Raw genomic sequence first — 15,196 nt, 5'->3', positions numbered from 1 at the left:
TGTTACATGTCTGCAAGTTCATACCAACATAAGGTGGTGGCACACTTTTCCATTAAATGATCTCTTTCCAATGGTGAAGATTTGCCATTAATAGACTATACAAGTGACTTTATAAAATTTCCAAATAACTTGGCCATTTTTCTTCTAATAAATGATTAATTTTGTAAAATACATTCTATGAAAAGACACACTGAAAATTAGTTTGCTCTGAGAATGTGACTATGATGCCCCACTCTGTTCAAGTGATGTCATGTCCTCTGTATTACGTACATATATTTTATATGTAAAATTTGCATTATGCATAACTACCAATGACAAAATTATACAGTATGATGTCTGATTTTCTTTGCCTTTTATTATAGACGTGTCGTCTTTGTGGATTCTTTAATGCCTAGCCACATAGCTGAGCTCATGCCTCAGGCTTCCTGTACTAGGTACACTCATTTGGAGTGCTCTCTCCTAACTATGTAACTTCACAGAACTTATAAAAATGGAATATCCACCTACCTGCCCCAGTTAACCAACAAATAGCTTTGAAAAATTATTAGCAAGAAACACACCATGGAACAACAGAAGTCTTTTCTTCCATTAGGAAGTATGGAAGTCTAGAAACGAAACTGAGATTGACTTCCATCACAGCAGTGATCATTAAAAGTTTGGCATAATCCTTTTAAATAGAAAAATGTGGCATTTTTTTCCCCTATATGAAACAAAATATTTTTAGAGCGATTCTTCTGCAAATACAGGAAGGGTGCAAGCTACTAAGGGAAATATTAGTTTGCCTCGAAGCAAGTTTCAGTCTGCTGTTTTCTTCTGTTGTGGTTGTTTATATCCACAAAGATACAAAGTCACAAATCACTATAAAAAAAACCAGCTAGTACACCATTAAACTAGTTCTGCTGATACTGAATTGTAGCTGATGAAAGTGTTGTGCTGTACATATCAAAACCAAGAACAAAAGACACAAGTTATTTCCTGAACTACAAAAATCATGCAGCCTGGCTCCCTGTGGCTTTTACTCGTAATGACTCTCTTCCATTCGGATTCTGATTCTTAATACAGCAGAGCTCATGCTTCAACCTTTCCCCATACCTGAGACTAACTTTGAGACTCTACTTAGTATCACATTTCTAATTACTCAATATTTTTGAGATCCCTATCTCTCTGCAAAATAGCAAACAACCTAGAAACTAATTAGGGGAAAGAGACATACAGAGAAGTCGTATAAACCATTTATTTTCGAGATTAGACTAAATCCAAAAATAATTCTTCAGAAAACAGCCAACAAATTGCAGAATAAAGAAAGGAAATTCAGGTGGATGTTCTATTCCTAACACTTCCGCAGTGTTTGGATACTGTTGAGTACTTAAAAGGCTGTCATTTCACAAGCTACATGCAAGCGTAACAAAGCTGAAAATATCTTCCATTGGAAAGAGGCCTCATATTTCACCTGATTTTCCTGCTCTAACTAATGGGAGGGTATGTAAGTAGTCATTTAAAAATTGGTTCTTAAAAGTATGATCGAAAACTTTGTATAGTATAAACTTTCCTCCTAAGAATCCTCTCTTCTTCATTAAAGCCTCAGTAGCATTAAAAGAAAGCTGTATTCTTTTGTTAGCTTATAATGTTCATTTACAATGGCAAAAAGTAGAAACCAACAATGTGATGGATCTTAATACATAAATATCAAGATTTTGAAACAGTAATATCTACCTATATAGTTTCCTACCAGTGCAAACACAGTAGTAATACCCATATTTTCAGTTTATTGAAATGAAGTTTAACCCGCTTGGTCAGAATTTCAAGCTTGGACTGCTGAATCGCTCATCTTAATACAAGACAAATTTGGTATAGTGCAATCTTCACTGACATTTAACTGTACAAAAGGAAATGAAAGTTTAATGGCAAGAATACATTAAATAGGTAATAATGGCACATTACTGAATTATTGAGCACAGTCTAAAAATTTTAGAAAAACATGAATTGCCTTAAAGTCAGCAGACTACTGTCTTGAACAACTCACCAAAAATACTAGGAAAAAGAAATATGAAGGTATATAATTATACAATTTGTACCTGTGGTTCCTTTAAAAACAACCTCATATGATATAATATAAAACCAAATTAATACACTAAAAATGACTGAGAAGTCTGAAAGAAAATAAAAAATTCTCGAACATTCCAGATTTGAAATTAATTCTTTGAGACAAAGCTCCCAGAGTCAAATTCTCCATTCAGGTTGCACATTCAACATGAGAAATAACAACAGTAAGCACTAAAAAAACCCCACAAGAATACCTACTAAAACTAGAAGATATTTTAAAGTAACACTGTAGAAACATATACTGTAATTTCAACATTATTATTTTTTATCTGATAAGTACCAAACTGCAAACAAGAAATACCATTAACAGATGGCTTGTAAGGCAAAAGAATGTCAGTAAGACGGATGAATATGACGAGCAAAGAGAGAATAGAGTATTTTATCTATACTTAGTTTTGAAGAAAACAAGTCAGTGCTGTAGAGACAATAGTTTCCAGTCATATACCATGTCATATTAACAAAGTTACTTTGTCACACTCTCTATGCTTCATACAATCTTCATACTTATAAAATATTAGTAACTTGAAATATCACCTTGAAATGTACTACTGCAAGTCATTGCAAAGACTTAGTCAATACAATTCCAGAGAAGCAAAGCCATACCTGCCTACACTATTTAATGAAAAAACATTATTGAAAAATCTAAGCTAGCAAAACTTTGCTTAATAGAAATATTTAATTCCAACAGTTTTCATTAATATAGATTGAAGCTTTAATGAGTGCTCATTTAAAAACTGTAAACAAGGTTTCATTCTTACTATTCTGAACCAAAACAAAAATCACAGAACTATCAAGTGTAAAGATGCTTGTTCAATTAAGAGAAATTACTTTATTCACAAGGTTGTTTTTCCACATACACACTTTTTTTTTAGTTTCTTCCATAACCGTAAGAAAATTCTAAGCCAAGACTTTACTATAAATACCATTATGCGAAAAATTTAAAAAAAAGAAAAAAAACTCAAACCAGTCACTTCGAAACATTTTTTCATCTTCAGTACCATACCTGTCTTACCAAGTTCCACATAAACCACGAAACATGGGTTTGTAAATCTGAATATATGGACAATTACTGCTTTACTAAGATGAGGAAATACACCACTGCAACGATAACAGAACCAGATCTAATCACCATCGAGGCAACTTTGTACACACAATCCTTACTGAAGTTTTTAAATACTTATTTTAGTGGTTACTAGGTAAAGGAAAGTTTGTGTCCTTTAATCCATTTCCTTTTTTCATTTTAATACTACTGCAGAAGGCAACTACACAAAACTACTCTGAGATTTTCTAAGTGTCAAGTTTGAATTTTTGAAGAAGTGTTATTTCAGTTTAAAATCTACAGCGTCTTCTGAAAGTGCTATCCTATTTCACTGGTTCTAACACATCACCCTGAGATTAATAAATAAATAAATAATGTTCAGTAACCGGTGCCAAAGAGTTAATAATATATGCTTTACCATGCAATCCAGTAAAATCCTCTGCACACCATGTCTCTAAAGAACTCTAAAGAAAATTAAAATGTAAACAAATAACACAGGAAAACTTCATGTCTTCTAAATTACAAAGATACAGGTAAATGCAGACCATTAACTTCCATTATCCTTATTGCTTTATTAACTTCTGTTGCCCAGTTTCACTTATCTACTAATTCTACTTTTTCTTGTCTCTTCTTACTTTTAAAAGAGAGGCTGGGAAACCTCCACACCTTTTTTCCTTTCTTTTTTTTTTTCTTTTTTTTTTTTTTTAAAAAAAGGATTTTGTTTATGTGTTTGCATTACAGCTGCCAGCTTAAGCTTCCATCCAGTTCTGTGGTTTGCTTGACAATGACCACCATCAAGAAGGGAAAAAAAATGTTTAGATACCCAGATGGATAAGGATTTCTGCAGTGAGAATATTAAGTGTACTGTCAACATCAGAATACAGGTAAATATTAGCACGGCTGTATAAAGCCAGCTGTAACAACTGAAAATAGCTTTTCTGTAAGTAAATCAATGATTTTTACACTTTGAATTACGACCAGACAACTACAGTTTGCTGACATTTCAGTGCAATGCCTAAATTAATTCACCTAATTAGGCAAGCAATGGATACAAATGTTACCATGACACTATGCTACCACATTATATCAGAGATAAAGAATCACTAATTACCATCAATAGTAGAATTAAATTCTTTATGTCCACATTAGGACCACTACCATGGTACGTCCATGCTTTCTACTGGTTTCTTCCATGTAAACAGATGAAAAAAAAAAATAATGAGAGAAATCAAGGTTAAAGACCTCAAATCAGCTGGAGGGAAAGTCATCACTTCTACCATAACATCGGCTATGAATTTCACATCAATATATCAATAACTTGAATAATAAGTAAAGTACCTGAACACACAAAAAAACTCACTTGCCCAAAGGCAGCACCTATTACTGTCAGCATTTACAAAGAAAAAGAAAGCCAACACTGACAGCTTGGCATTCATCAACAATAAACATGCCACAGTAGAAAGAACATTGGTAATTTAACTGTAATTATGAAAAATGCACTGGTGTTCCAGCAGTTAAGGAGGCCCCTGTCTGCAGCATATAGTCACTATAAAAATGGAATTTAAGGGATGTTCACCACAGGTTTGAAACAGTAAACCAAACAGACTACAGAGTTGATGTCTTTGATACTTCCAGAAAAAGAAAGAACGCACTGCAAACAAAAAGGAGACACCTGCCAGAAACTTCTTAACACTTTCCAAAAGCATTTCAAAGCCTGAATAGAAGTACTTTTTGACATGTCCTTCCAGCTACTGGTTACAGGAAGCTGAAAAGAGGTGAAAGCAGCATTCCATTGGGAGAGTTTTTCAGGTAATGCTTGATTCTCAAAAGTTTGTGCTGACACAAAAAAATTCATTTAAGAAAGAGGCAACTGGCATTATGCTACAGATGGATTAACTCCTAACAGAGAGCAAAAACACAAGGACAAAAGAAAATAAAGGCCCACTGGGACTAGAGATGGAAGATGTTCTCATTTATAAATATACTCAACCTGAAATTAAAGAATCAATATATTTAGCATATTATATAAATTAGCACTATAATGAGGAGGTAAAAAATAATCAGCCTGGGATTTTCTAGGAGTCTGGAAAGCAAAGCCACCTAAACTTTATTTATTTAAATATCTGATCTACTTATTTTTCAGTTAACTTCAGTTTTACTGAATGTATCACGGTTTCTTATTCTACTACACACACTGATCCTAATATTCATTACAGACAGAAACTGTTCTCAAAAGACAGCACAGCATCATTAAAAAAACAGAAACATGGCTTCATTATCAATCTCCGTATGATTTCCTTTAAATCTGTCCACACCAGTCTTTTTAGGTGCATTTCTAACTTTGATTCTGCAGTTAGATTTTATATGAGACACTGGTTTTAGACAAAAACTATAGTCAATCATAATTTATAATTTACAATAGGAAAACTGCTAATCCATTTACTATTTCCAATGTAAATAACTTTTTTTCTTAAAATAATGCATTTTTGAAAAATACGCAGTGCTTTGTTTGTTAGCTTTAACTTGCGGATTGATAAATCTGCGTTCAGGAGTGCAAAATGTCCATGAACTGTATCATTATGCAATGATAAAGCTCTGAGCCTTCATAATCCTCAACACTGCAAGACTGAAAATATGTATGTCAATGTGTATTCTTTCATGCTTTACTAAATTTACAACTTGAAATAATTTATTATTCTGTTAACTATTCCAAACTCTTGAGCACTCATTTACTGTTCTGAAAATTGACAATTTCCATCAGAATGTTCTGTGTCTCAGATAATACGGTTTAATTAAAACTGGCTTATTAAAATTTCCATGACAAATTATATGTTTGAATGTTTTTCTCCTGTCCTGAGCAGAAATATGGAATTAATGTCAGCAGTACTTGAAGCAGGAGGGAATGCAGCCGCATATCATAATGCCACGTTATTATTCTGGAGATACATATACACACTACAACTCTTTAAAGGGACAGACACCTCTGGAATATCCGGAACAACTAACATGCCAATAGTTGATGTTTTGATAAAATTACAACCTTGTTATTAGTCCAATGCAGAGTATATAAATTTTAACGGTATAAACCCAGTCTATTATCTTTACTGTGTATTCTTCTGTTTTGAAGAAATAGAAGTTAGTTTTACTTCCGTTAACTAATTGTCAGTCAGCTCAATTCGTAACATGTTACTGCAGACACTGTGGGAAAAATTAATAAATGTGTTGAAAAACTGCCTGTTCAAAAAGCTTGAAAGTAAAATTGTTGGAGCCTGAAATGACATAGTTGGGGGAGAATTAATTAGGCAGAAAGAGTTATGTAAATAATCACACAACAGCTGATTTTTATTTGTATGCCATCATGATGTATTAGATAAAGCATACAAGAGTGGGATTAAAAAAACATTTGTGACACCACTCATCATAAATGTTGCATTTTTACTAATATCAATGCGTGGATCACCAGATCTGCTTGCAAATTAACCTCATTCATAGGTGGCACTTGACATCCTCAGCAGTAAGAAATTAGCTACAAAAGGAAATTAAGTGTACAGCAGAGCAGGCAAGAAATCAGAAAACAATTAGGAGAGGCTGCTTCCACAGAGGAGTCTGCATTTATACCTAAAGGTACTTTAAGGGAAATTCAGAACCTAATGCATATTCGGCCTTCTGTATTTCTGAGTCTGAATCAAGTGTTGAGTAACAGCCAAGCTGAGCTTAAATGGGTGACTGAGCACTGGAACAGGTTGTCCAGAGACGTTATGGAATTTTGGAGATACTCAAAAGCCATCTGGACATGGTTCTGTAAGCCTGCTCTAGACGGCCCTACTTGAGCAGAGGGGCTGGACAAGTTGACCTCCAGATGTCCCTTCCAACCTCAACCATTCCGTGATTCTGGGAAATCCAAATAAACAAGACTTTGGTTACTCTGTTTATACATAATTTCCACTTCAAAATATAACATCTCAAATAATTTCTTTCCCTCTAAGCTGGATATATAATGCAACTTCCCTCCATTAAAAAAAAACCCACATTTACAAGTAAGTTTTATACACTGTACTTTACCCCAATATAGCTTTTCCCACTCCAGGCATGCCAAAATTAAATCAGATTATGAGAACTGCTGAAGAGAAACATGAAACACTAAGAACAAACCAGTTGTCAGAATCCTCACTACGAACTACAAGCATCCAGTTTTAAAATTACCTTGCTGAATAGTTCATTATTTCAACAAATGGTCTTTATTATTTAAACTTGGTTTTCAGTAAAATGGATTATTCTCATCATCATCAGAATTTCACAAGATACTAACAATTCAGCTAAAGCAAGTATAAGGACCAAATAATTGAGTTTATTCATCTGCACAGGGTTTGATTTAGCTTACTATCTGCACTTAAGCCAACTCACTGTCTGAATTTACAAAAAAGAACCAAACCCGTGCTTCAAACTCATTTGTGAAAATAATGTAATCCCTTGGCATGACCACCTGAAATTAAAACCATAAGTAGACTGCTTGCTAATCTATTGCCATACACTGTTCATAGAGCAAAACACTTCTTTTCTTCCCCACAGGTACACTTATCTACTACTAATATTAAAGAAATACACTTCAATGAGAACACAAATATTTTTTTAATGATTTCCAAACAATTACCACTAAGTGTGAAAACTTACTAAAAATATTTCAACCATACAAACTGCATTCTGTCATTTCAAAACTCTTGGATATCATTTCAGAGCAGGATTCGGGATCAAGGAACCGCCAAACTAGGCTAAAAATATGTATTATAGAGCTAGAAGAGAAAGTTTGATTCAATAGTGTCATCATCTTTAATGAAGGATGTACCAGCGGTCTTAGTTTCTAATCTCCAAGCTCATTCATAATAGAGTATTCTTTGAATTGAACTGGAGAAACACAAACAGAATTTATTAGCTGAAGACAGAAATTCAGCTTTAATAACAGTAAGTCATTTACACTGATAGCTTTATTTTCACCTGCTATCAGTATGTAAACAGATGCTAACAATTTTATCATTCACACTACATACATAATGTATCTCTGTGACTACACAGAAGACAAGACTTCTGGAGCATACACAGATAATTATGAATCACAATTATATACCTAATCTTTTCTTCCTGTTGAAAGCCTTTGCCAAAAAAAAAAAAAAAAAAAAAAGCAGAAATCTTTATTACAACACACTTCATCTACCCAAATTAGAACCCAAAGAAACCAAGACCCATAGAAGGAGCCCCATTTTATCTGTTTACACAAAATCATGTACTTCTGAAGAGCTTAAAGATTCACTAATAAAATACCCATAAAAAGCTCAGTGTGAGAATTTCTTTCTCATTACAAAGCAAATTACCTCATCATTCAGCATTTGACAGAATAGTCCAGAAAAAAAAAAAAACCAAGCCACAAAAGAACAGTTGCTTCTCACTTATCATACAGCAAAGAGGTCTATTCCTCTCCCTGGCCTTCACTACTTTAGTACCTGAAGAAGTCTTTAACTACCAGAATTATTTCATACAATTGCGTTCACTGTGTACAGACACTACTTCAGCCTTTGTGTCCATCAAAATGAAGCACAGAAAGATCATAACCATCTGATAACAATGCTAGCCGTGACCTGCTCCTTCTCCCTAAATTGCAGAATCATGCTTAACTTCATGTTAATTAAGACAAGGCTTTCTGACTTGTCCCCAAATGGCCATAAAACTGTCATCTTGATAAACACTAGAAAAATCTGTCAATGTTTACTTACTCCTCTCTCGAAGCAATGATATCAATTCCTAATTTTCATGCATTCAAACTTCTCAATAACGAAAAGACTATTTCCATTGATTCTATATACACCACTTTACTATGCACAAGAGAAAGCTTATGTCAACATAATTTCAGTACTGCCTTTTTTATTTATACTTCTGTTAATCAGGACGCAAAGATCAGTGCTCATTTCTCTAAAAGTCCCATAGGAACTCTCTCGACAAAAACTGATAAACAAGGGCTTACTTTATAAAATATTCAGTCCAATGAACAAAGCTCCACAGGCTGTTTCTTAAATTGGTTTATATTGGAAAAGTCTGCTCAAAGACTTACAATGCTGATTTAGGAATTTCCTGTGGTAGCATGAAGAAAAAAACTTTAAAAGTAAATAAGAGCACTTGGCTCCTCAAACAAAACACATAAAAGGCAGTATTTATAAAGCCACAGGCTAGAGAGAAGGGAAGATCTTGTCTATCTTAAATAAAAATACTTCAAAAAAAATCGAAAAACTCCAAAATTAGAGCTAGGTATTAACCTAAAAACACTTTTTTTTTTTTTTTTTTTTATTCAGAGAAAAAGACAGTTGATGACCTCAGAAGTTAAGGGTTTTTTCCATAACTGTAACAGGGAAATAATCCCCAAAGTCCATACTTCCATTTTTAACAGAAGACAGAAAGATCAAAACAATTTCTAAAAGCTCTCAATTCCTGAAAGCAAAACAAACCTTTCATCCTGACAAAAACAAAGCTTTATTTCCACTGATGAAGTCACCAGAATTTTGAAACTGCTTTTGCAAAAACATGCTGAGAGAAATTGAATTTACTGACACTGCCTGACAGGTGAAAAACATCCTTTTAAGAGAATGGCAAAATGCCATTCATGAATGAAAGAGGTGGACTATTTAGCTTCATTTGTTCTGAAATGGAAATTGTGAGAGCTGTTAAAAATAAGGGAAAAGAAGACTATACCAGAGGAATAATGAGGTAGATATATCTATACCTGCATCTAACTTCACACCCAGCGTATATTGGTTACATATTTCATGATCTCCCCTCACAGTTCGTCAGCCTTTTTAGACCTACAGCACATACTTCGACGTGACAACGGCATGAAGAGGGGGGAACTGATGGGAGTGCTAGAACAATGGGTACTAGATGACAGAAGAAAGGCAAAAAAAGTCTTATAAAATTACAGAACAACGTAAAGACTTCTCCAGTTTATTATTCCAGCTTGGTAATACTTTACAGGTTATTTTCCTATACTTGTACAAAATTCATAGATTTTTGCTCAGACCCTTCAAAGTCACGGATCACATTTTTGCCTGGAATCCCACACTAAGAAGTCTGAAAAGGAGTCACTCCCTATATACTTTACGCAGGGCTTTTCCAGCACCTTTCACAACAGAAATCATCTAGTTCTTAACTCAATTCCTGTTTGTGATATTTTGGTTCAAAAATAATTTGAAACAATACGAAAAGTGGTATTTGTAGCTTTTTCAAACTCAAACCTCTCTCATTTTTTGTGGTGGCAAACAATTAATTATAATCACTATTCATGCATTAATTAGAAAGCAACACAGAAGACACGATAGTCAAGAATATATCAAACAGAAAATGTTGCAAGAGTAATGGATTTCTAGCATACCTTCCCTGGAGAACAATTAGATAGAAATCTGTTTAGATGAATAAAAACAAGAAAGAAAACAACTAAAATGCAGCTAGTACAGACAAAATGATTCTGCAAAATTTGTTTTGCTTATTATATTCAAATTAATTAAATGTGACTTTCAACTAACACAAAGCGTTGATAAACAATGTTCTAACAACAATAAAAAAATCAGTTGTTGATACCTATTTCAGCAAAGCCACAGTAAGGTAGCCACTCCTAGATATATTATATTAGCTTTGGAACACACAATGAGATGCCTTAAGCAATAATTACAGCTTTGTGTGCCCTAAATCTTTCAGAGAAACTGCAACCACATTCACTTTCTCTTTGATCATGCAGTTTTTCCTCACTTCATCTGGATTTAATTAAGAGAGGTATGTTTGAGCTGTCAGTTGTGCCCTGTTTTAACAAGCTTCAATCACTAGATCTGACTGATGGTTACTTCATCTAGATATAAATTTTGGTAAAGTGTGGGGAAGGAAAAGAGAAGTGACTCCTTACATTTCTAGGTTTCCTTTAATGCAGCAATGTCAGAAGTCCTCATTTTCCTGTTTTTAGAAATCTGAAAAAGTTCAGATCATATAATGTTTCAAGAGCCTAGATGTTCAAAATCAAGGAGGAAAACGAATGATTTTACATCATCTGATAAAAAAGCATAGAATAAACTTACTCAAATTGAGATTTTAGTGCAAACAACTAATTAGTGTTGTAATTAAGTGTTCACAAATTCAAGCGCAGGAGAAAAAGAGAGTGAAAGACTACACTCTAAAAATGAGAGTCTATTTTGCACTTAAATACTATTTTGAATACCAGTTGCATACTTAAAACCATACATCATATATGATTTGAGTAAAATGGTGTATGTCCTTTCCCTCCTCTTTTCTCTCCAGATATGAATACCAAAAATATGTAACCATAACTTATTGGGCAATTATTTGCTAGGAACTCACCACCATATGCACACAAATAGCCTTGCCCCAAATGACTGGAATTAAAACAAACAAAAGTCAGGAACGTGAAGTAATCCTTCAAATTTCTATCTCAGCCAACAAACGCTTAAGGATATTTCTTAAACTAATGTTCTGGTCAGACAGAAAAGCAAAAGGCATAATCACAGGGCAATCAGGATCTGAAATGGAAGTTTCCTATACTCAGACATGTTGCTTTAAAAAAAATGAGTACATTTTCTCAGTGACATCCTTCCCCTCCAAAAAGTTTTTTATTTCTTTTTCTTTTTGGGGAGTGAAGAAGCGTAGAGGGCAAAAAACAGTTCCATCAACACCAACATTTTTGATAAAGCAGTGTCTCATGACAGTTTGGTTTTGTTATCTAATGCTGCAGCTCCAGGGATTTAGAGAGTCCACTCTCCTCCCTTTAATTTCAGATTTAAAAATAAGCATAACAGCAATTAGAGAATGGATCTCTAATGAACTATCATTCTAGCAGTGCACAATTCTTTACAAAAATGTATTTCAGTGATCTGGACAACTTGGTTTAATATAAATTTAAGGATGAAAGCACAGTTTCCCTCAGGCAATTATTCACAATCAAGAAGCCTTTAGATTTCCATGTATTTAAGTAGATTTTTGTTCATAGAATTTTCTTCTTTAGAATCTCCTAAACAAGCAGGCTTTTCCTCCTATATAATTTTTCATGTGTCTGTGTAGATTACTGTAAAAAAATTCTTCTCTCACTAGTTAGCCAACATATACTCTAAAAATGCATTTCAGCAACTTTTTAGTACTTTTCTTCTCTCTTGTATAAAATCCTCTCTCAATCTTATACCGTACTAGCTTTGAAGCACAATTCCAGATGCAGTCTTCAAGGTGCAGAATAGAATGGGGCTCCCTCATGTGGTAAATCTACATAATCTCAGGGATTAAACAAACAAAAGAATCCAGCACAGATCTATAGTCAAATGTCTGGACTTTGACAACCTACTAAAGTTTGTACTATATAATTTACAGAATATGTGTCTTTCAATAAATAAAAATCAGAAAAATAAGTTATTTGAAGTTCTTAATTGCCACACAGCTACCTATTGCATATCATTACGCCTCCCCACGCGTAACATTTGTCCAATTTCTTCTTTTATTCATACTATAATGGAACCTACAGATTGTTTGTACACTCTTGTTGACAGGATTTATAGTATAGCCCAATATGAAAGAAATCTATATAATCTTATGTCCACTCACATCAGGGCTCTCCTTCTTAAAAAGAAATGAAGATCTGAAGGTAGAAATATACTGTCAGAAAGTAAATTCATAATCTGCTTCGTATAACACTATTTTCATTTATAGTGTTCCACAGTTCTTGGATTTTTAAATATTAACTTTATGAAAACTGAACCTTAGTCCAGACTAGCTAAAATTCAAAGGATCATTTTCCAAAGGGATTTGTCACTTCTTTTACCGATACTAAATAGTTGTAAGAAAACTTAATATTATGCATTAAAACATGACACATTATTAGGTGTTGAATCTGGCAGAAAGACATTTTGCAGATGACTCAATTCTTTCTGCATACATCTGAATGAAGGGGAAAACAAGAAGGAAAGAGAAGAGTTCTTTAAAGAGCAACATTAAGGTAACAAAAAGTGAGTGTCAACTGACTCTGAAAATCCAGATGAACTGGGTAAATTTACCATCTGGGAAGAAAAGTTCTTCAAAAAAGCTCCTAATGGACATAACTGAGGGCAAATTAGCACAAAGTTTTAATTTAATTCACAGATTGAATACTTTTATGAAAAATCATATGATTTTTCACGAAGAAAGAGAAGTTACAAACACTTTTCTTTCATAATTTTTGGCTCTATATCCTTCTCCTTTTCCTCTCCTCCCCTCCAGGCCCAGTCACATATCTTGCTGTGATCTCCCCCCCAACCTGACAGCCTACTTTCAACTCCATGTAAAACAATTTGCAAACTTACCTAACTTCTTCAGTATATAATATCTACATAAACATAACAAAAAACCTCAAGTCAACACACTTAAAATGTTACCTCTACACAACAAAATAAAGAACACACCCTTAGCAAAATCGAAATTAATTATTTTTCCTCTATGAGGTACTGTGAACATATGATCTATACTGCATTTCCAACTGTGTTTGCTTCTTGTTTTTCTACCTTATAAAAAAGAGAAGGCAGTATACAATTTCTCTTACCAACAAACTATATCCTCAAGAATGCATGTGTTCACTACTCTTTTTCTCAAATATAGTATCACACACTTTTCCAGAGTTATTCTCACGCTATTAGGTCCTGATTCCTGATTACTCTCCCAGGGCCCTTTGGTATTTCTCTCCCTTGCGTTTGCGTTATTTACTGATTCGTTAGCTGAGAATTTAACTGATATGGTGTTTGCCTTTTGTTACACTCTTCCTGAAGCTATTATATAGAAGTGGACTTCACACCAGTCCCTGAGGAACCTGACCGATACCTTCCTTACTCTACTAAATATATCACTACTTATCATCATCCTTTGTTTATGCTCTTAAGGCAGTCTGTAGTCTGCGAGGCTGATCTTGTCTCAAAGCAAATCAGCAATTTTCACATAACTGGTCAAGCACTGAAACAATGATTTACTAATATCTCTCTGTTGGCTTGTATCATATTTTGTTCATAAAAGAATGGAATATCTCATGATCAATTATGCAGGCCTGTGTAGAGCTCCTTTTTCAACAAGGAACATAAAGATATTAAAATACAGGAATATAAAGAAGGGAATAAAGCCAGGTACCAAGCAAAAGCACAGCAAAGTATCATAAAAAACTCGTATTAGGACAAAAATAAACATCTGGAATCTTGCCAGATTAGACTTGACCAATTTAAAGTTTTCCAAATTCTATTTCCCTGAGCAACACACAGACCGTATCAAATTAAACAATTAACATGAAATATCTGAACAGTATCTCTGTTATTTGATGGTATGTAATAAAAACAAACTAACAATTCTTTTGATGCATACTGCACCACAGAGGAAAAAACAGCATTTCAGCACACCTTAAAGAAAATTTCATACTTTGTGTGATTAATCCCTGCCCCCGCCACCCCAAAACCACCCACACGTATTCCAAAAAGCTTCAGTATGCCTCATTAAAGCTGAGAAAGAGAGGTAGTAAAACAAAGACGGCTTTAGAGTTGCAACCAATAGTGTGTTCGCTCTGGTTCAAGATGAACCTGCTACGCCATATACCCTACAAGAAGCCCTTGTAATTCCACACTGGCTGTTTAAATTTATAGATTTAACGTAGAAGACGGAACGACAGTTTCTTAGACTACTATTTCTCATACACCTCTTAGTAACACATTTACTCAGAAGAAATACAGCAGAGGGCATAAAAATGAAGGCTAACTCTACGCTGAAGCCTCTTTCATTCCTCAACCCTCTTCTGTCAAAGAAACAGTTTAAAGAAAATAGACTTTATGTTATACTGTCTCTCAAGTAGAAAGACTGGACTTGACCAAGCAGGAAGATACCAAAGGTTTTTTTCCTACAAGGTTAAACTCAACTTTAATTGGAAAGTCTCTCTAATTCTACAAGGGTTGCAGCTTAGTAACCATGGATGCTCAAAGCACATTAGTAAATGAATGAAAATATAGTTTCATTTAAAAT

General features: G+C 34.0%; 1 protein-coding gene across 1 annotated transcript in view; it reads right to left on the bottom strand.

Moving 5' to 3' along the window:
• DIAPH2 (diaphanous related formin 2) overlaps positions 1-15,196 on the bottom strand; it is a 265,679-nt gene that overhangs the window by 110,649 nt on the left and 139,834 nt on the right. The window lies entirely within an intron of this gene.

The sequence above is a fragment of the Gymnogyps californianus genome, chromosome 9, assembly GCF_018139145.2.
Source record: "Gymnogyps californianus isolate 813 chromosome 9, ASM1813914v2, whole genome shotgun sequence".
In the NCBI taxonomy this organism is placed as follows: Eukaryota; Metazoa; Chordata; class Aves; order Accipitriformes; family Cathartidae; genus Gymnogyps; species Gymnogyps californianus.
This window is presented reverse-complemented; position numbering and strand designations above follow the sequence as displayed.